This window comes from Felis catus, chromosome A3, assembly GCF_018350175.1.
Source record: "Felis catus isolate Fca126 chromosome A3, F.catus_Fca126_mat1.0, whole genome shotgun sequence".
Classification (NCBI taxonomy): Eukaryota; Metazoa; Chordata; class Mammalia; order Carnivora; family Felidae; genus Felis; species Felis catus.
In genome coordinates this window covers 5,337,051-5,359,343 of record NC_058370.1, presented here as the reverse complement: position 1 = coordinate 5,359,343, position 22,293 = coordinate 5,337,051, and the positions used below count along the sequence as shown (strand labels likewise).

General features: G+C 56.5%; 1 long non-coding RNA gene across 1 annotated transcript; it reads left to right on the top strand.

Annotated features, from left to right (window-relative positions):
* Positions 1 to 3,774: 3,774 nt before the first annotated feature.
* On the top strand, positions 3,775 to 9,315 carry LOC109497896. The gene is made up of 3 exons (XR_002154319.3): positions 3,775 to 4,145; positions 8,469 to 8,995; positions 9,153 to 9,315. It is a non-coding gene; the product is annotated as an uncharacterized LOC109497896 (long non-coding RNA).
* Positions 9,316 to 22,293: the final 12,978 nt, after the last annotated feature.

The following is a 22,293-nucleotide window of genomic DNA, read 5'->3' as shown; positions in this document are numbered from 1 at the left end:
GAGGACTTCTCAGTTTTCCTCAGCCCTGACATTGGCCGACACAGGCCTCCGGGGGCATCTTGCGTCACTGAGGCATCCAGGCCCCGGCCGGGGAGCACCAGCAAAGCTCAGGGCGTCCCAAGGACAATACGGTCTGGCTCACGTTGAAAGATTTTTTTTATATATATATATATTTGGAAACCACTTCAAAGTTTACAAAAAAGTTGAAAATCAAAATCAAAATCCTACAAAGGACGCCCGTTGGCCATTTACTTCCATTTACTATTACGTGTTCTGTCTCTGTCTTTGTTGTCTCTTACTCTCTCCCCCCACGGCCCACCCCCCACGAGCACGCGTAGATTTTTTCTGAGCCTTTTAAGGCCACTTTACCCCTGTATGATTGTGTGCCTTTCCGAAGAAGGGGGGGGTGCCCTCCTGCACAGCCACGGAGCAGGCAGCGTCAAGAAAGTTCACATGAGCCCCGTTCCTTTATCTGATCCTTGTCCAGGGTCAGAACCGTACAACTGGCCAAACCCCGTCCTTTACAGCACTGTCTCCAGCAGGGGCAGGATCCGGTCTAGGGCTGGGTTTTGTGTTTAATCGTCACTGCTCTTTACCATCCTTTAACCTGGAACATTTCTGCCATTTTCCTGGGTCTTTACGCCTTTGACGCTTTTGAAAAGTGTACAGCCCCTCCTCCCCATCCCCTTCTTCAAAACGATAGAATGTTCCTGTTAAAGTCAGGCTGGACCTCGCGGCTGGCCCACGACGTGCTGACGTGCGTCCTCCCCAGGAACCCGCCAGCCTGCGCTGCTGGGATGCTGAGGGCCTGGTCAAGATACTGCCCGATTCCTTCCCTGCATAATTACTATTCCTTGAGACCACGTGATTCCCCAGCTCCTCAGCAAGTTCACCCATTGGTGGCCGGGGCCCCGAGCAGTCTCCGCCACTGTGGTGACACAATGTTTCCCCCTGTACAACCTTCCGTAGCTGCGTCTGCACTTGGCATCCTGCTTCACGCAAGAGCCCTTCCTCCCCCACTCATTCATTCGTTCATTCATCTACTTATTATCGGTATGGACGTATGAATGCCAATTTTTCCCCAAGGGTTTATAATTCATTACTGTTCCTAATTATTTCAAACCCATCCCAGATTTGGCCAGCGGGAACCACTTCAATCTGCTCTTGTGTTCTTCTGACATGTCTGCATCATTTTTTTTTTTTCTTAGAACATCCTTACTCTCTGGAACAACAAGCTGTTTGAGGCTGACCTAGTCCCTTCCTTGCCCTGGCCCTGGAATTAACTGTTTCTCTGAGGACCCTGTTCCTTTCCATGGGGAATGGTTTTAGGAACTCAGATCTAGGTACTCGGGGACACTGATTGCTATGGGACATCTTTGTTTCTAGGCTTTTTCAGGAGACAGAGCTAAGAGATATTGGACATACAGACGTAGTTGTATGTGAACACACACACACACACACACACACACACACACACACCAGAGATAGATGCGTCTTGGAAATCACGTGCTCCCTCCACGTCTCTGTGCGGACCCAGAAGTTTGCCTGGCAGACCCGCGGCCAGGCAGGGCGTCGTGTCCAGCTGCCAGCATGCACGAGGTCCCTCACCTCTCAAACTGAAGTCGAGGTCCCGTGAGGAAGCCTGCCCACAAATGGTTGAGCAGCTGGTGCCACAAAAGCCTGCCTGTAGCCACCCAACACGGGACACATCCCCGGGCTGTCCTTGCTCGGGGGGACCCTCCGTCGGGCTGGCAGAGACTTTGGCAAATCTTCGGATGGTCCCACGCCCCCAGCGCCCAGCCCCGTGTCCCGTCCTCTCCTCCCGGACGTTGTTCTGCGAAGCCCTGGGCACAGCCAACTTCACCTGCACCGGGCACCTCCCGTCCCAGCCCTCGGATACCCCTTCTCTCCTGATGAGAATCCTGGCTCTGGACACTTACACGCTCGGTTCCACAACCCAAAGCAGCCCCACCATTGTGTTGCTCAGACAGCATACCAACAACACCTATTCAAAAGATGTGAGTTGACGTTACATTCAGGACAGGTTCAGCCTCCTGCACCCCGGCGCTGCCCAGGACCGTGTGAGGAGTTCGTAGAGTTCGTCTTGCTTTCTTTCCCTTTTCCTTTCCCCCCTTCTCAGTGTGGTGACGTCGTTCATTTGAAATACACTCGGGTTCATTTGTCTGTTCCCTTCCAGTCTTAGATGGATTGTATTGATTTGTTTTTTACGTTTTTGGACACAGAGGGCATCAGCGTGTTCCCACATGTCAAAACGGGACTGAAAGGCGTAAGCCGGCGAAGAGCCCTCCCTCCTGGATCCCTTCCCCCCCGCCCCACCCCTCCGTGCTCATGGGAATCAAGTTCATTGTTTTCTGGTTATCTCTTCTGTGTTTTCCTTTCTTCGTATGTTTTCCTGTTTCCCCCTTTTCTTACCCAGAAGGCAGGGCATGCACTGTGATGTTTAGAGTTGGCAGCATCTCCTGGAAATCACTCTGGAGTCATGCGTCGACGCCTTGCTCGTTCTTTTGTGCAGCTGTGCGGTCCTCCGCGGGGTAGAGATGCCTTAGCCTATTCACGCCGCCCCTGCGCGTGGAATAGTCTGCAAATACAACCAATGGTGCAATGAGCGACCTTGTGTGTGTGCGTTTCCACATCGTGGGAAGTGCATCTTTGGGGTAAATTCTGGAAGCGAGATGGCTGGTTTGGAGGTAGGTGCATATATCGTTTTGTGTGATATTTTGCCTAAATTTCCCTCGATAAACGCTGGTTCTATCACCCTGCACCTCCCACCGGCAAGGCGAATGACGGCCCTTCCCAGTCTTGCCAATGGAGCCTGGGGTTGAGGTTTTGACCTTGGCCGTTCTGGTGGGTGAGCCACGGTGCCTCAGTGAAGCCGACGTTGGCCTTTCCCTTACTTGTCTCCTTTCATTTACTAAAATGCCATTTTATATCTTTGTGAATTAGCTGTTCGTGTCTTGTGGTCATTTTCCTAGACTATTTTTGGTCTGTTTTCCTTGTTTTTGTGTGTTTGTTTCTTTGTTTTTGTTTTTGTTTTTTGTTCTATGTATTTTATTTTATTTTATTTTTAAATTTTTTTTAATGTTCATTTATTTTTGAGACAGAGAGAGAGACAGGCCATAAATGGGAGAGGGTCAGAGAGAGAGGGAGACACAGAATCTGAAGCAGGCTCCAGGCTCTGAGCTGTCAGCACAGAGCCCGACGCGGGGCTTGAACCCATGGACCGTGAGATCATGACCTGAGCCGACGTCGGACGCTTAACCGACTGAGCCACCCAGGCGCCCCTGTTCTATGTATTTTAAACAATACTAATCTTTTATCTCTGATAGATGCTGCAGAGATTTCCCGGCAGTTTTCCCTTTGTCCTTGGATTTTGCATACGGTGCCTTCTGCCATGCAACAGGTTTTTCTTAAGTTAATAAAAATCTTGTTAAATTTGTACGAAACTGCCAGTCCGGGTTTTTCCTCATAGTCGAAGTCTTCCCCTCCACCCACGCCTCCTTCTAAGGCTTGTACGGTTTCACTGTTTCCTGTGGATCTCTGACCCGCGTGGAGTTACTCTGGTGTTCGGGATGAGAAATGGATTAATTTTATCTTCTTTCCAAATGGCTGTCTCGTTGTCTCCACACATTTATGAGTCGGATCGCCTCAGCACTGGGCTCCTTTTTAATTCTGTCACAAATGACCTTGGGGGAGCGGTGGAAGGAGGGGGCCGTGGGGGCAGGGCTTGGATGGTATTTCTTAGTAAAGAGCGGGCTGGCCTTTGTGGGCTGAGAGGCCTCTTCCTTCGGCCTCCCTGGACTGGTTCTCGGCTCCTCGAGGCTCCAGGATGCTGGGGGCCCTGCCTTGTGGGTGATGTGCTGAAACGCCTTCCTGGTCCACCAGCAAGATGGCCTGCCCCCGGCATCCCTGGGGACCAGGGTCCCTCTGACCCAGGAAGCATGGCTCCACCCTACGACTGCCAGGCCAGGAGGCGGAGGGGGAGCACAGGCAGACCGTGAGAACCTCTGGATTCCTCTCAACAGAGAGTCGTGAGATCGTCCAGCCTTCGGAACATTATTCTCCCTTGTCTGCGCTCGAGAGATCAGTTTGTGGAATGGCGTGCTCTTTACCTGCTTGGACTCAAGGTCAGCAAAGGCCGAATTTTGCAGTTAAAGAAACTCGGCGAGTTCCCGGGGCCACGCACCCGAGGGTCCCCCAGTATGGGAGGCCAGGGCCGCGATGCCTTCTTCCCTTTCACGTGGCTTTTGCTTGGTTGGAAGATTCAAGTACAGTGGTTTTCTGAGTTAGGATTTGGCAGGAGGGAGGAGGGCACGGGGTAGTCGCCGGGTTCATGGAAAAGCAGAGGTGAGGTTGGAGGCGGGGGGGGGGGGGGGTGGAGGGAGGGCTGCCTTCATCATCTCTTCCCTGACGTGGCCATGATGTCCCTGGCTGGAGTGCCGTGGGCCACAGGGGTTTTCACACTGGCAGGGCAGGTGGCCAGGGAGTGGGGCTCTCCATGATCAAGGCCACCCGCTGCTAGGCTCCAGGTTCACAGGGAGCCGGTGAAGCCCCGATGCGACCCGGAGAGGAGCTGGTGGTCAATGCCCGTGCGCTTTGCTTCCGCGTGGCGGGCTCTGAGCACGTTTCTCTAGCCCCGAGGGTCCCAGTTGGCCGGAGCCGTGCAGACAGCAGACCCAGCTGGGCAACTACCCTTGTCTTTGCTCTCTTTTCTTTCGCCTCAGTCGTTCACTCCTCTCTCTTTCTGAGATGACCTTTACAAAACAATCGGTACCCGAGCCTTGCCTCAGGCTCTGCTTTTGGGGGAATGCAAAGTAAGACCGGTCTCCTTCCCTCAGGGTTGGCCTGTGGCATCATGGGCACTGGAGCGGGATCTCTCTCTGCTGTGGGGCCACCCTGGACCTTGCGGGGTCCCCGCCTCAGTCCCCTGGTTGCCAGTAGCGGCCCCAGTCCCTCCACCTGTAAAGACTGAAATCTCCAGACTCTGGCAGAAGTCCCCGGAGGCAAAACAACTGGGAATGAGAACCAAAGCCAACCGCCAATGAGGTCACGTAAAGGAGGGAAGAGTCCCCCGGGGGCCTTGGGGCCTGGGGGCCTGGAGGGCAGCTCCAGGGAGAAAGGTCCCATCCCATCCCCATTCCGTCTTCAAAGGAAGCTGGACACTGAGGGTCAATGTCCTTTCTTTTCTGACTTCACGAACGGAGTTGGCCAAAGCAAACACACGTAAGGCCCAGCTTTGGCCCTTGGCCCCCAGTGGATCGCCCTGTTTCCCCACAAAGCCTCTGGTCCTGAGGATGACCCCAGGCTTTTGGCTTCTTGCCTCTCTGCTGCTGGGAGCCAGGCCCATGGGGCCTGGGAGACGCAAGGCTTCCTCTTGTTCTTGGAATGTTTCCAGTGATTTCCCAAAAGTCCCGAGGCCTGGCAATGCGGCCCATGGGGAGGGAGGGAAGCATAGGCAGGCCATTTCCTGGGAACCCCAGGCTGAGTCGGGGAACGAGGCCCACGGGCCTCCAAGGTCTTGCCGGCCACACAGCCCCCAGCAGGGCTCTCAGAGCCCAACACCCTTCGGGGATTGTCCGCACTTTAGTGCCTTCGAAAGAAACAGAGCCTAGAAGCTGAACTGCGCTAGACACGGGGACAAAGTCCTTCCTGCGGCACTGCACCCCGGCCCACTCCCCGGCCTGGGGCATGAAACCCGGATTCCAGGTCCCGCCTGCACCCACTCACGTCAACTTGGGTGAGACACCGAACCCTCCGTGATCCCTTCCGGGAGGAAGTCGTGGGCAACATCGCCCCCACACCTGCTACGTACCTGGTCCGGTACGACATTCTACCCCTGAACCCGCCGGAGCGTGGGCTCCACAAAGGTCAGGAGCCTGGCTCCTGGAATTGTCACAGTCTTCCCAGCACCCGGGAGCCTGGCGCGGGACAGGCGATGAAGGAACACCCGCCGAGGAGAGAACACCGGCCCTCACAGCCGCGTGGGGGGCAGGAAAGGCTAAGCCCCAGAGAGGGCAAGTAGCTTGTTTGAGGCCACACAGCCGGCCGCTGGGGACACCCGGGACCGCCTGCCTTTCAAGTCTGCCCTCTTAGCCACTCGGCCACCCCCGCCACCAGGTGCGCCGGGAGGACCAAACACTGAGCTGTCTGTTCACTGAGCAAATGAGCATCAAACACGGAGACGAACGGCCTGGCCGGAAAGGACCACACTCAGTGAGGTGCGTGCACCCGCCCATCACGGACTTCCCTACAGTGCTGTAACCCATCACCCACACTTAGGAGCTTGAAACAGCACAGACTTACGGCCTTACAGTTCCGGAGGTCAGAAGTCTGAAATGGCTCTCACTGGCCAGGAACCAAGGTGTTGGTGCGTCTGCCTTGCTTCTGGAGCCTCCAATCTCCTTGCCTTTCCCAGCTTCGAGGGGCTGCTGGGGCCCCTTCCTCTGTCCTCAGAGCCAGCGCTGACCTCTGCTCTGGCACTGGCCCTCCAGCCCCCTTTTCCTCTCACGAAGACCCCGGTGATCACCGTTAGGCCCCACCCGGACGACCTCATCGTCGTTCACTTAGTCCCATCTGCAGAGCCCTCCCGCCATGTCAAGCGACAGCTACACCCACAAGTCCTGGGGATTATGGAGGGGACGTCTCTGGTTCAGCACGGCCAGTTTGTGGAGATGTGTTTCCAGAACTGCAGAATGTCTTGGCGAGCCTGGGCCGCCGTCACAAGAGACCACAGAATGAGGGGAGCTTCACACGACAGAAAGACATACCTCTGGGCCCTTCTAGAGGCTGGGAGCCTGAGACAGTCTGGGTGCCGGCGTCGAGGGTTTTGGCGAGGGTTCTCCCCGGCTTGTGGACAGAAGAGTCGGAACAGAGAGCTGTCTGTCCCCTCTTACTAAGACCACTGGTCTTCCTGGATTAGACCCCCTGTCATGACCTCATTTGATCTTAATTACCCCCCAAGATACTCACATTGGGGTTAGGGCCTCGTATGAATTGTGGGGGGCGGGACACTTCAGTCGACGGCACAGGCCATCGGTGACTGTCCCCGTGTCCCCATGTCCACCCCTGGGAACTACCTTCCCCGGGCTGCCTGTGAGCTGGCTGCCTTTTACAAAATCCCTCAAATGGAGGGGTGGGCGCCTGGGTGGCTCAGTCGGTTGAGCATCCGACTTCGGCTCGGGCCATGATCTCCTGGTTTGTGGGTTTGAGCCCCACGTCGGGCTCTGTGCTGACAGCTCGGAGCCTGGAGCCTGCTTCCGATTCTGTGTCTCCCTCCCTCTCTTTCTCTCTGCCTCTCCCCTACTCGCATTCTGTCTCTCTCTCTCAAAATAAATACATAAGCTTTAAAAAAAAAATAGAGGGGCACCTGGATGGCTCAGTCGGTTAAGTGCCTGACTTTGGCTCAGGTCATGATCTTACGGTTCACGGGTTCGAGCCCCGCGTCGGGCTCTGTGCTGACAGCTCAGAGCCTGGAACTGCTTTGGATTCTGTGTCTCCCTCTCTCTCTGCCCCTCCCCCGTTCATGGTCTGCCTCTCAGTCTCTCAAAAATAAATAAATGTTAAAAAAAAAAAAAAACAGGGGCGCCTGGGTTGCGCAGTCGGTTAAGCGTCCGACTTCAGCCAGGTCACGATCTCGCGGTCCGTGAGTTCGAGCCCCGCGTCAGGCTCTGGGCTGATGGCTCAGAGCCTGGAGCCTGTTTCCGATTCTGTGTCTTCCTCTCTCTCTGCCCCTCCCCCGCTCATGCTCTGTCTCTCTGTGTCCCAAAAATAAATAAACGTTGAAAAAAAAAAAAAAAACAAAAAAAAAACAACAACAGCCCCAAATCCCTCAAATGGAGCAGGAGTTTTCAAGTGTTTTCTGTTCATTTCTTCCTCCCCTTCCTTGCCCCTCCTCGGGGATGTTCAGGGACTGAGCGACAGAACGCGCGTCAGGAAGGTCGCTCAGTGATTCAGTATGTCGCTGAGCAGACAGCCCGCGTGGGTCCCTCTTTGCACCTTCGTGGTATTCTGTATGTTGTAAGTGCTTTATGACAAAGAGTTGTTACTTTTGTTACTAAAAAACACCAATAAAACATATAATTAAAAAAAAAAACCCAAGGCTTTCCTCAAGTCCAGTGCTGCCCAAGAGAACCTTCTGTGATCAGGGACATGTCTACACCATCCAGTTCAGCAGCCGCTCGTCACATGTGGCCACGGAGTGCCTTGATGTGGCCAGTGTGGCTAGGAAGAGAATTTTAAAAAGTTTTTTTTAAATATTCATTTATTTGGGGGGGGGGGGAGAGAGAATCCCAAGCAGGCTCCACACTATCAACGCAAAGCCCGACATGGGGCTCGAACTCACGAACCGAGAAATCATGAGCCAAAGTCAGACGCTCAACCGACTGAGCCACCCAGGCACCCTTAGGGAGAGAATTTTAAATTTAATTTCACTTCTGTTTACATTTAAACAGGTTACCATGTGGGACGACACAGCTCCAGATGCCTGTAAGATTCTTGGGGGCGATGTGGCAGGACGAACAAAAATTGATCCTCCTTCCGAGAATTTCTCGCCAGCGTGTTAACACCTGTGTAAAAAGTGTCTTGGGCCAAAAAAACACACAGAATCATCCAACAAGCAATTGCTGCGTCCAGCCTCGTGAGGGGTCAGGGTGGGCCAGGGTGGAGGGTACAGAATAAATGCCAGGCGGGCTTGGGGGGGTGAGGCGATCGGCCCTGGGCTGGCAGGTGGGTGATTCCGGGGGAGGGGCAGAACTTTGGGGTAGACGGCCCCGAGGACCGCAAGGAACCTGCATCCTGCCATCACTCTCTCCTCCCTTCCTCCTGAGCCCGATCCGCCCACTCAGCAGGCTCCAGGACACGTCCCTTGGGTGGGGTGCAGAAGACAAGCCCCCGTTCTCCCCCGGCTCCGCCCCAGATCCCGGTCCCCCAGACCAGGCCTGCAGAATGCCGGGAACCTCAGGGAAACAGCTACTTCTTGGTGAGTTAACAACTTCGGGAAGTAACTCCTTCAACGTCATGGCCTTCCCCTCTGGCCTCCTGTGTGCAGCTCCCCTCTGCCTCTGTTTATTAAAAACTGACCAGGGCGCCTGGGGGGGCTCAGTCAGTTAAGCGTCCAACTCTTGATTTCGGCTCAGGTTGCGATCTCACGGTTCGTGAGTTCGAGTTCCGAACGGGGCTCTGGGCAAACAGTGAGGAGGCTGCCTGGGATTCTCTCTCCCCCTCTCTCTGCCCCTCCCCCGCTCACTCTCTCAAAATAAATAAATCAACTTTAAAATAAACAAGAAACTCACCACCCCAGTGTCCTCTCCCAGACCTGCTTGTTCATTTTGTCAGCCCCTCGGTCGTGTCTCACAGAGATGGTTGGACCCAATCTCACCTGTGGTGGAACGGGGGAGAAGGAGCTCCCAGGAGGGGAGAAGACGGACCTTCATGGAGACCCAGTGACATGTGGGCGCTGGGAGGGGCTCTCAGGCGTGACCAGGGTCCATTCTCCAAATCACCCCTCCGGCAAACATCCTGCCCTCTTAGGAGGAAAGAACATCGAGGTGTGTGGAGAAAGAAAGCATCTTGCCCAAGGTCCACCCACAAGTGAGCTGGGGGGGCTGGGATTCTGGAAGATTCTGGAGGATTCTAGCATCTGGGCTGTTGTGCTGGCCATGGCCACACATCCTCCCAGGAGAGACAAATACCACCACCCACAGCTGGAAGAGCAGATTCAGAGCACAGAAGGGAGAGAAGGCAGGGCCAGGGGAGGAAAAACTTTGGGTGATTGATTGCGTGATTCATCTAACCCAAGACCAACCGCAGGAGGCATTTAGCCGCGGTGGTGACGGTGGTAAATTTCTGAATGGCATAACTTATGCAGCAGACAGCTCTTCACGTACCCGTTCCTTCAATCCTGCAGCTTCCCGATGAGGCAGTTCCGCTGTGATCCTTCCCATCCGACAGGCTCAGGATGGGGAAGGATTTGCCCACGGTCACTCGATTGGTGAGGAGTGGATCCTCAAACCCGGATCTCCAAAGCTGGTGCGGGGGCCTCTTTTCCTGGGCTGGCGGAATAGAAGGACGCACCCCCAGAGCCTAGCCGTGTCCCCGTCACATTTTGCCTGCCCTGATGGTGACCGGGGCTCCCAAAGTACAGTCCTGTCAGGACCATCAGAACTCAGCCCCAACGGGGCCCGGAGTGATTCTGACATCTCCCTTCCCCTCCTGACGTAGACAGCCACACACCATCCATCCCCGCTGGCCCTGCGGACAAGAGCATCTCTGAGGGTCTGCCCCACCTCTGATGCTCAGGGCGAGCTATGGACCCTCTGACTCATGGAACGGACGGAACGGAGTCTCCCTCCTTCAAACAGCAGGAGGCATGCATGACAGCCTCCGAGGAAGGCGGGGAACGTGGAGCTGGGGACCCAGGCCGAACGAGAGGGAGACCCCCAGGGGCCCAGGTGAGGTTCCCGAAGGTCTTGGCAATGCAGCCAGCCTGGTGCATCAGCAACCGCCCAGCCATCTGCAGTCCCTCCATGCCCTCCCCTCGCTAAGACAAAAAATAGGGTATTAGGGGTTTAATAAAAAAAAAAAAGCAGGTTTTGAAGTCTTGGTGACTGGAGCCAAGTCTCAGCTCAGCCGCTTACTCACTGGCCGCTCAACTTCTCTGACCTTCTTTATCCCTCCTGCGTACATTAGAAGACAATGGTACCCACGACGTGTGTTCATTAGAAATAGATCAACAGGTGAGCGATGGGCCTAAGGCTGTGGGTGCAGAACCTGACTTGTCCCAGGGAGTGGGCCGCGTTTGGTCGCAGCCAGCCGTGATGATTCTTTTCTACTTTGTCAAACACTTGCTTTCCTAGCCTCCTTTGTAACAAGGGGTGGTTATGTGATCCACTTTTAGACGATGAGGAGAAAGGAACAATTCTACTGGGGTGCATCTGGGAGTGATTTTCTTCCTGAATAAAAAGACTGAAGCTTTGGGGGAGAAGGCCCTTGGGCTCTGCCCTCTTTTTCCTGCTGGGGATGCTGCATCCGGGGGCATGATGTTTGGGGCTGTGGTAGCCACTTTGTGACGATGAGGCAACCAGCTTGAGGACGAAAGTTCAATGGGAGCATGAAGGGGCAGTCTGGATCCTTGACGATGTTGGTGGGTGTCTAAGCCGGCCCTATGACCGTATATGCCTGTTTAAGCGAACAGTAACTATTCTTATGGTTGGGTTTTCCATTGCTTGCAGTCAAAAGCATTCCTATCATAAGCCGTTGAGTGAGGCTGAAGGGCAGAGAATGAGGGGCTCTGATGCAGCGGTGGGTTTGATAGGATTGCAGGGGAAGCAGAGGGCATTTTTCAGAAGAGTCTTGTGAGTTGCAATCTGGATCCCTTAATGCGCCTCGCAAGTGCAAGTATGAATTGGAATTACGTCTTGTTTCCTTTTGATTATTCCGCTGTGTGCTCTGACCAGCCGAGACGGAGCCTTGTAGAGAAAAGGTTATTTGGATTGCATTTGAAACCACAACTTGGGTTCTTAAAAAAATTCAGGAACTGCAAAAGAGGTAGAACCAAAGGAAGTTTACACGAGGACGGTCATCTGCCTTAAGTTTGCGCTTTTTCTTTGGAATGACTTAGGGGGTATAAAATCAGCTTACCGCCAAAGAAACTAGAGAGGGGACACTGATTTCCAAGTATAGAATATTCAAAAAGTCAGAACCGTAACTCTCGGAGAAGCACACAGTGAGAACCCATCACAGTAATTTTGTTCATGGATGAGGGAACTTGCAGAATGACAAAGGTGGTTCAGAAGTGGCTGAGAGAGACCCATGAAAAAGCTACAACACTGGTCTGGTTATCGTCTTGGGTCCTACCAAGCAAAAAGAAAAAAAAAAAAAGGGCGGGGGGAAGGAAACTCTGAGGTTATCTTTTCTATTGACCACAGATCATTTGCCTCTCTTCTGGACCATCACTGGCAACTTATCCATCCTCTACAAGTTAACAGTTCCCTTTTCAAAATTTTTTTTAATGTTTATTTATTTTTGAGAGAGAGAGAGAGGACACAGAATGCCGACAGGTGGGAGCCTGGACCCTGCTTCCGATTCTGTGTCTCCCCCTCTCTCTCTCTCTCTGTCCCTGCCCCGCTCACACTCTGCCTCTCTCTCTCTCTCTCAAAAATAAATAAACATTAAAAAAAATTTTTTTTTGTAAAGCTCCAGGCTTTTTCAGACTCGCTGCCTGTTGAGTTATAGTCTCTCTCCCGTCTACCGAATCGCTATTCTTTTCGTATAGACAGACTTGGCTTCTCTGGGCAGGCCCTCCTCTCTTCCTTTCTGCCCTTCTAGTCCTGTTTTCTGTCCAACACCCTTCTGATTCGGCAGGGTTGACAAGGAGCAGTCCTGGATTCGGGGACGAGAGCCGGCGCTGGGTCAGGAGGCAGATACCGGAATACATCCTACGTACTAGGTCTGCGATTCCAGGCAGAAGAAGGCTCAGGTGGAAAGACCCAGCTGTGTGCTGTGCACACACACACACACACACACACATGCACACGCACACACACATGGACTGTGAAGCCCGTGCAGCTTGGGGCCCAGGGCCTCTCACTTCCCAGGCCCTGGGAAGGGGTCTAACAATTCCGTGTTCACAATTTCAAATTCATTTTCTCAGTGCGCGCCTCCAACAACGGAAGCACTGGGCCCCACGGGACCAGCGTCTGCCCCCTCCGTCTCTAACAACTGGAGAAGAGCTGCCATGATAGGAGGCCTTTAGGGGTTTCCACCAGCCGTGTCTTTTGGGGTGTACGCGGAACCCATCCCCGGTGGTTAATCTTGCCCCAGTCAGGTGGGGCCTGCTCTGGGCCGGGTTCCGCGTCGGCCAGGCTGCTTCCCGGTCGAGCTCTGGGACCCCTCTCGGTCCCGCGGTGACCAGGCCGTTTTCCATCTGACAGCTGGAAAGGAGACAGGCTGGCACGTGGCCCTGGGGGCCCGACGGGGCGATCACAGGACTAAATGACATCTTAATTACTCGAGTCCCACTCTTGGCCTCGGCTTCCCATCCCACAGCCGGGAGGCCCCAACCGCCTTGAGAGCTGCCGGATCCGGATCCGGGCTAATCGGCTCTGTCACCGGCCTGACGCACCTCCCAGCCTCCCCGGGCCCCCTGGGCCTCTGTCGCTCACCGATTTGGGGAACTGGGGGCTTATCTTTAGAGAGCAGATGGAGAAGTTCTCATTTTTTATTAAAGCCATCCAGTCTGCATGGAAAAAGTAATCTGCCGGCAGCTGCTAGAATAGCTATTTTAAATGCATTTCCCGAGCTCCTCAGCTGTCCAATGGAGCTGGATTTCTCTGCCTCCCCTCTCTTGGAACACGGCCAAGTGCTGGTGTCCTGCTCGTAGCTGGGGGGCCTCCTGCATGACGGGGGGAGGAGGGGGACGCAGAGGGAGCCGCGTGGAGTCCTTGCCAGGGTCTCCTGGTTTGCAGCTGTCAGCTTCCAGCTGGCATGAGGACCAGGTGCCCAGCGCCCAGGACGGGCTCCTCTGGACTCCCGATGCCCACTGGAGGGGGTCTTGGGAACGTGGGGAGATTCAGCACTCCCTTTCAGGCCCCTCTCCCCCCCCCCCTCGCCCCTGTTCCCACTGCCAATTCCTGATCTGCACTGTCCTGGGTCACTCGTTCATTCATTCATTCATTCATTCGTTCTTCCTCTAAAGCATTCATTCTCTGAACAGACCACTCCCAGGCACTGATCTCCGTGGCGATACTGCAGCGAATAAGGCGGGCGAGGTGCCTGCCCTCACGGAGCTCACCTTTGGCGCGGAGGAAGCGGGAGAAGCAGCCGACGGCTAAACCCGTGCATGGAGGGAAAGCGATCCCTAGGCAGCTGAGTGTGGACGCGGCAAAGCAGGGTGATGGGGCGAAGCGTGGCTGCTGGCCCAGGGAGGCTGCGTGAGACGCGGGGTCGGAGGGGGCCTCCCCGAGGGGGGGACAGGCCGGCTGAGATGCGAAGGAGCCGGCCACGCGCCGACCCGGGGGAAAGGAGTCCGGGCTGTGGGGCCAGCACGCGCAAAGGCCCGGGGGTGCCCGTGGTTCAGGGGGCCCGGGGTGGCTGGAGGGAAGCGAGAGAGGCGGCGTGTGACAGATGAGGGCGGGCACAGGACGAGAACCTGGTTTTATTTCGAAGACGCGGGGGAGCCCGTGGGGACTCGCCCTTTCCCTGTCGTGATGGCAATGGTCGGGGGCGGGCAGCGGGCGCAGGCCGTGTGAGGTCGCTGCTGGCAGGTGGGCAGGTGTGGGGGCGAGTGCAGCTGGCTCTCAGTCTGGGCTCCCCCGGGGGCAGACCCTGTCACAGGCAGGGAAGCAGTCTCTCCGGGAGGACATCCCAGGAAGCATCGGTGGGGCGTGGGGGACTGAGCCGGGAAGGAAAGACGTGGATGGAGACCACTGCTATGGGCATCAGGCTCCCTTCCACGGGGGAGCCCATGGGACGGTGCAGAGCAAGGGCCACCGGGAGGAGGAGGATGGAGTGTAGATGGACCAGCTCTCGTCCCTCATCCAGCACAGGTGAGGCTGCTCCTGGGGGCCGCTGAGGACGCCTCCCCCCAGCGGACGGTCACCCCATACAGCGGGAAGACCTTCCTGGTGTGGGGGGGGGGGGACAGTGCAGAACAGACAGGGCCAGTGAGAGCCAGCTGGGTGTCACCGTGGGGCGTGGAGTCTCCTCCGGGCTATGGGGATCGTGTTTGTGGGGTGTGCACACGGGGCTTAGCAGGGAGCCTGGTCCAGTGAGAACAGGGCGATGCTGTTCTGCTCCAGGAAAGGTACCCAAGGCGGGAGAGTGGCCAAAGGGATGACGAGTAAGAAGGGGGCTGGGCGAAGGGTGGGGGATGTCACAATTCTAGGAGAATGTGGCCCGAGATGGGGACGGCTGCACACCCAACATGGGCCTGTGCAGAGGCAAGATCCGAGCCCCCCCACCAGGTCCCTGCATGTTGCGTGCACTTCCCATGCCCCCCCCAACCAACAAGGGCCCCAGGCAGTGTTTCTTAGAAAAATTTTTCATGTTTATGTTTGAGAGAGAGAGACAGAGTGTGAGCAGGGGAGGGGCAGAGAGAGAGAGGGAGACACAGAATCGGAAGGAGGCTCCAGGCTCAGAGCCGTCAGCACAGAGCCCCACGTGGGGCTTGAACTCACGGACTGTGAGATCTTGACCTGAGCCCAAGCCGGACGCTTAACTGACGGAGCCACCCAGGTGCTCCCCAGGCAGTGTTTTTAAATGAAGAATTAAAAGGAAATCAAAAGACTGCGTTCTTCAAGCAAGACGTACAGAGAGAGGCGCCCTATCCTCTACGCAAGTTGTTCTCAACCAGCACATGGGGGCCTTCCTGGCAATATTTTGGTTGTGGCCACTGGGGTGGGGGCTGGGACCACAGTCCGGTGGTGGAGGCCAGGGATGCTGTTAAACATTCTATAACACACAGTCCAGCCCCACCGCACAGAATGTCCAGCCCAAATGTCAATAGTGTGGTTGAGAAACACCACTCTAGTGGAAAGATGAATGTTCCAGAACATTCCGGAAACACGGACTGGACTCCTATCACCTGGAGACTACTTGATTTTGTGACCCGGGGTAAGTCACTTGCCCTCTCTGTGCCTCCCTCCCTCCACCTGCAAGCCGGGTTACTTCCCCCATGGCTTTCTCCCTGAGTCTTTCCAGGGCAAACAGAACCCTTACAGGAATGAGGCTTTATAAATAAAGGCCTGGTTTTATTTCACCGCCTAGAAATCCAGGGGAGGGGAAAACATCACCTCGGGCCCAAGGCTGATAGAGCTGCCCCATTTCTTTCTGGAAACAATCTGTTCTTAAACCCCAGCCAGGCGGCCGGGCTCTGAGCACGCTGCCCTTCAAGGTCCAATCAGCTTGAACGTGGCCGTCTCTCTTTTTCAAAGAGTTGGCAGTTCTGGGCTCCCCAGTGCGAGCCTTCTCATGAGGCCCTCCGAGTAACGAGAAGATTCAGCTTCTACCTGGGCAGGTAACCTTCTTGGAGGGAAGTCCCATCTCTCCTGTCAAAGAGATCTGAAAAGCCTCCCTCAGGCAACTCTTCCCGACTGCTGGGTTTTCATCGAAAGGAAGTTCCTAAAAGTCCAAGATAATGTTGAGTCTCCCGACCAACCTCACATTTGCTAACCCAGCACTCGAGGACAGTAGGCCCCCGAGGGGCGGCTCTTGAACTAAGAGGGCTGAAGCCTTAAACCACATAAGGAAAGTATTAAGCTCGAAGAATGCATTTATCTTGTCCCATCGGAGACACCCTACCGATATCTGCACACGGATAAATCACGCACTGGGCGAGACCCTGTGCTCGGTGGTGGCCAAAAGGGTGGGCGAGGGTGGGGAGAAATGACCAATCATCACGTGTTTCTCCTTCACCCTTGTGGTCATGAGCAAACTTTCGCCCGGGCTGGGTCACCGGCGTACAAAGCATCCCTCTGCGGCAGAGAATGCCGACCTTCTTTTCTAGGGCTTCTGTTTCAGTTCTGCTGAAAATTCTAAATACTCACACCGGTGTTGACCTCCACATTCTCACCCCCATTTAGCCAATGCGTGTTGGGAATGATGGAGCGGGAGAAAGGGTATCCATGGGGGTTAAGGGCTCCGTCACTGGGGTTGGGTCCGGCTCTTGGTTAGGGGTCTGCTGTCCTCACGCACTTGTGTGAGTGAGAGGGAGTCAGGTATGAATTGGAGAAAGAGCCTTGGACCCTGAGATACAGAAAGAACAGAGGAGGAAGCTGGGCCCCCTGGTTTCAAATCCTGGCTGCACCCCTCTCCTGCGTTGTGTGACCTGGGTCACAGGCCAGCTGCTTGAGGCTCAGTTTCCTCATCTGTGAAATGGGGATCACGGCGGCTCCGCACTTCTCCCTGGTGTCCTTGCGACTGCAGGATTGGTCTCAACAGGCTCGTCCAAATCCTCGATGATGGGGCAGCGGCCACTCTGTAAGCCTTAGGAATACGTGTCCCTGGGCTTGTGGGGTGGAGGTTTGAAATGCATTCCTGAGAGGCATTTTCCGTCTGTTGGATGATGAATTGATAACCATGAGCACTTTATGTCTCTCTCCGGGCTGCCAAGAAAACATATCGTGCCCAGGAAAGATTCAGGATCCCAACAGCCTGAGAGGCAGAGCCCAGACCCACCCCCTAGACCTACTTCCTGTCCCTGGGCGGGTCCCTCACGCCCTCTGCTCCTGAGGGTCATGTCACGGTTTGGAATAAACAGCCTGAAAAGATGGGACCTACTTAGTTGGGGTCTTGAGTTTTGGTGGCTTGATTTGGAAGAGCCCGCCCACCCCTGCCCTGTGACCTAGGTAGGCTAAGGTGGCACGGGGCCGGACAGTCACCAAGGAAAGGACAACCAAAGAGTCTGCCAACTTAAATACAGGAAGGAAATGAGGCCCAGAGAGGGAGGACGGGCCCAAGCTTCCCTGACGAGTCAGGGCACAGCTGGACTACAGCCCACATATGGGAACAGGGATCATTCCGGGACCTCGTCCAGCCATTCACTGCTTCACTCATTCATCCCACGCGGTTTCACCGCGCAGCCCCGGTCTCCTTGTCAGTAAAATATGCACCAAAAAATAGTCCTTCAGGGATTGTTGTGACGAGTCCATGAGACGCTTAATAATCAGAATTACGTAGAAGGCCCCGCACACAACACATGCTGGAAAACCACAAGCTGTTAGCAGTCATTCAGTAGAGACTTCTAAAGCCCGCATCCCGCCAGGCTCTGGGGTTGGAGCACAGGTGAGTACGGTCCCTGCCTTCGGGAATCTTAGGGGTCCAGCCAGAGGAGACAGGAATGGAGTGCCTCACCTAGTTGGGAAGGTCGGGAACCTTCTAGAAGGTTCTGCACATGCACTGGTGTTGGTCAGGCAAAGAGATTCAGGGGCCGGCTGGGAGGAGTGGGTGTCCAGGCACAAAAACCCAGGGGAGAAAGGGCTCCTCGCAGGGCTGCAGGGTGAACGTGGGGTCTGCTTCCTCCGTGCAAGAACCGAACGGCGGGGAAGGCACAGGGTGTGGCACTCATGTGGCACGGTCCAATCTATCTTCTGCCAGGACCTTTCTGGAGACCTGGTGAGGCCATGACCGTCACCCAGGAGGCTGGGATGCGGCCAGCCTGGGGAGATAGAGACAAGCAGGCAGATTGTGGAGAGAACTTGGAGGTCGCCGTGCAGGATGTGGAGGAGAGAGACAGACCAGAGTGACCTGGGTTTCTGGTAGAGCCATCGGGGTGACCGGCACCATCCCTGGCCCCAGTGAGCTGGGAAAGCCTTGCGCAGCGTGGAGTTGGGCTGAACCAGAACAGACAGACTTGCTGGGTAGATGGCTGGTGTCACAGTTTTGCCTGCACAGCTACGCATAGTAGGTGAGGGCAGGAGGGACAGTCCCGGGTGGGCCTGGAACCCAGTCACTCTCTCGTGCCAGGAGTCAAAGGGAGAAAAGTGAGGCTGTCCCCCTCCACCCGCTGTGCTATACTGGGGTGAGTTCCCCCCACCACGGCCCGGCCTCCCTACTGGGAAATGTATGCGGTCTCCTTGGGGTCTCTGGTCCGTGGAGCCTGAGCTAGACCACCCCCCACGGTCTCCCCTTTCACCATTGCTTATAAAACGATTTTTTTATTTCACTTTTTCACGATTTCACTTTTTATTCACTTTTTATTTCAGCTCATCTGGAAAGGAGTCATTTCCTTGAAAGCCTCGGGGCTCCCTCCCTTCATTTTTCCCCCTCCAGACCTCCTCGGGGAAGGGCTGAGTCTCAGCGTCTCCCTCGCGGGGCCCCCGGCTCGTGGATGGGCGTGACCAGCAAGCAGCTGTCCGAGAGCACGCACTCACCCCCCGACGGACATGACCTGAGTGCCGCTGCAGGCTGGCCCGCGTGCTGGGGACACCGCAGGGACGGACCGCGGAGGGAAACCTTTACGGGGTGCTTTCCAGACTTCATCTCCTGACGGGACAGCTCCCCCCTTGGCCCGCCAGCACAACCCACAGACGAGGCGCGTCCGCTGCCCCGGGCTGGGTGGGCTCCTGTGTTCTTCTCAACGCGTGGACGGTTTTCTGTGGACTGCAGATTCCCCCCTCGAATTGGAATTCCCGGTTTTGCCTATGAAGGGACGGCAGGAGACGGCGCGCCCGAGGTGGCCTGGCTAACGAGGACCGTTCCGGTTCTGTGTGAGGACAGGAGGCTGATATCTTAGGGAAACGCTAACCAAACCGGACCCAGCACGGATCCCGGCGCCTCTCCCGGCCGGAGGAGGCCCTAGACTCTACCCGCCATCACTTTTCTTAAAATTACTTCTGCATCCTTGCTACGCGACATTCCTCCGGCTGCCATGCGGATTCTCTTTGCCAGACGCTGTTGTGTGATGGAGACGGCAGAATGGAATTACAGACGGAACGCCTACTGGAAGCCCGTTCCCATCCCGGGCGTATTTGCGTGAATTATTTCATTCGATCTATACAGCGGCCCGGAGGGGTTTTATTACAAGGTCCATTTTCCAGGCGGACCGCTGATTGTGGGGCACTTGCCGCTACCTGAGATGTTCTTGCTTTTTTTCCTTGATCACGTCTGTGCAGCTGGAGTCCCTGACTGGACCCCAGGCTCCTTGAGAGCAAGTGTCTGCCTTTTCCCCGGCTGTGTCTCCAAATCTAGAACAGTGCCTGGCGTGAAGGCCGTTCTCGAAAAAGGTCAGGTGAATGAAACAGGGCAGATGAGAGCTAGAAGGACAGGCCCGGGCTTCCTCCGCTGAGACAAAAGTCGCAGCTCTGTGTGTGCTCAGCGTCTGGGGGGACGCACCCGTGGTGTCAGGAGTGATGGTGGCAGCTCACTCCGGGACGGCAGGTGGCTCTCCTGTGCCCTCCATGCTGGGGCCAATCCGGGTGGCTCCCACCGGCTTTATCCAAGCCCATCCTGGAACGTGGGCCCAAGCACCTCCCCAGAAATCCTGGCCCTTCGCTCCTGCGGAAGATCACGTCACTCACTTACCTCTCTCTCGCCGTTCTGCCAGCTGAGCCCCAAGTTCTGGGCCCTGGTGGCCCATGAGAGTCACCCCATGCTTCTCAGACCTCCGCCCTACCCCTTAAATCAGCCTTGGAAGGCGGGTTCCAGGAACCGATGCTTGCAAAGCTCCCGAGGTGATCCCAGTGTGCAGCGAGAGCCGAGGACCACTGACCCTGACTGTCACCATAGAAAGTGCTGTCGTGTTTGCTGGGCTTTGTCCCCAACAGTGCCCACGAACTAATCTGCCCGCTCTGCTAAAGGGCCCTTTGCAACTCTGCTAGCGGGGAGGGGGACCGGGAGGGGGGAAAGCCGCGTCTCCTCACAGGAGGGAAAACCTCACGAGCTCTATGTGCCGAAGGGCTGAACGTTCCCGCAGCAATAGTAGAACTTGCCACTCGCCGAGGGCGTCGGGGGTCGTGCCGAGTGCTTCCTGAGCAGCATCCCGGAAACGGGCCCCGGGGGCGATCACCAGCCGACCCACGAGGACACGGAGGCTCAGACAGGTGAAGCTCACACGGCCTGGGGGGCGGCTGCACTGGTTCCAGCCTGGCTCTCCCGACACAGAGCCTGCCCTTGCTGCCCCGCTCACAGGGTCGAGGGGATGGGCTCTTCCGTTGGGCAGCGTCTCTGGCCTCTGCGCTCTCGATGACTGTCGCGGGCCCCCTCCCCGGTTGTGACAGCCTGTCTCCAGGCAGTGGCAGATGCCACCGGGGGCCGGACAGGATGGCCCCCAGGAAGAACTGGTGGAGACAGACTGTCTCAGGACCCCCTGGTCTCATTGGTCTGGGTGGGGACTTTACCCCGGAAGGGTGCAGGTGCCTGACCGAGAGCGGCCCCCCACAGCTGCCTTTCAGGGCTGAGGAGCACAGGGTCCCCCGCTCTTGGCACCGTCCCTCCTGCCCGGTACCTGCAGCTGGTTCTTGCCCATGTCCTCCCGGGCCCGCTACGCTGTCCGCAACCCAGAGGCAGAAGGAGGAGATGAACACCGGCTCCGACGTCTATTTTCCAAGGACTCGCCCCACTCCCGCCTCAATATTTCCCCCTCTCCCCCGCCCTGCCGCCTCCAGGACACGCCCCCATCGCTGGTGCTCCCTGCTCTGGTGTCGCGTCCCCTCCCCTAATTGCCCCTGCACCCTCCGGCTCTCCTCGCACGCCGTGCCCCCCCCCCCCCAGGGACAACACTGGCCACCTGCTTCGCCGCTGAGCCCGGGGCCTGCATACCGCAGGCCCTCCGCCAAGGGTTTTTAGTGGGCGCACCAATGGGAGAATGGAAAGGGCCGTTTTGAAAGCTTGTGCCCCTAGAGCACGTGTCCGTCCTCCTCCAGCGCAGGTGCTCGATCCTGAGCGTCGTGGGGGAAGGGATGCCGCTTTGCTGGGGTTCTGTTGGGGTTTTGCAATATGAATTTTCGGCAGCCGACGGCGGGGCGCTTGACAGTGACTTTGCCGAGGCCGGAGGGTCCCTGAGTGGGACCTCATTCCTCCTGGCCTCCTCCTTGCCCTCGGCGCAGAGGGTGCCCGGAGGTGAGCCCCACAGGACGCCCTGTTTCGGGGCTTAGCGGCCCAGACCCGTGCGGCCATTTGCTGATGTAAGATGGGGGTCTGGGAGCAGCATTAGATGTGGGTTCACGACTGGCGGGTGACACCGCGGGCACGTCCGTCCCAGCCCCTCCCGGGCCCCGGAAAATGCCTCTCAGTTCACCTCCGCCAACAGGCTGGGTCAGGGGCGGGTAGTGGAGGGGACGCTCTGGAGGGTGGAAGGCCAGTGGGCTCACCGGCCGCGACCTCTGTGCATCTGGTGCACGTGGTAATATTTAGAACGACCCCCAACACACGTGCATACACACATACACAGATGCATACATAGCCACGCACACAGACGCGTGTGCACACGCGCAGACACACACACCCGTGGGCTCAAGCCTGGCACGCTTGCTGTCGGCTCAGGGCTGGGAGCCGCCTGGTCTCCTACTGGGGGGGACAGGCAGCTCGGGGTTGCGGCCATGCACGCACATGCCACACGCCCATGCGCACACACACATGCACACGCACACTCACGCACACACACGCACATATACACACACACCCAGGCACGCGCACACACCACACACCCACGCGCACACACACCACACGCCCATGCACACTCACACTCACGCGCACACGCACTGCACACCCACACGCACACGCGCACACGCGCACACACGCACACCATGTGCACACACCCACCACACACACCACGCGCACATG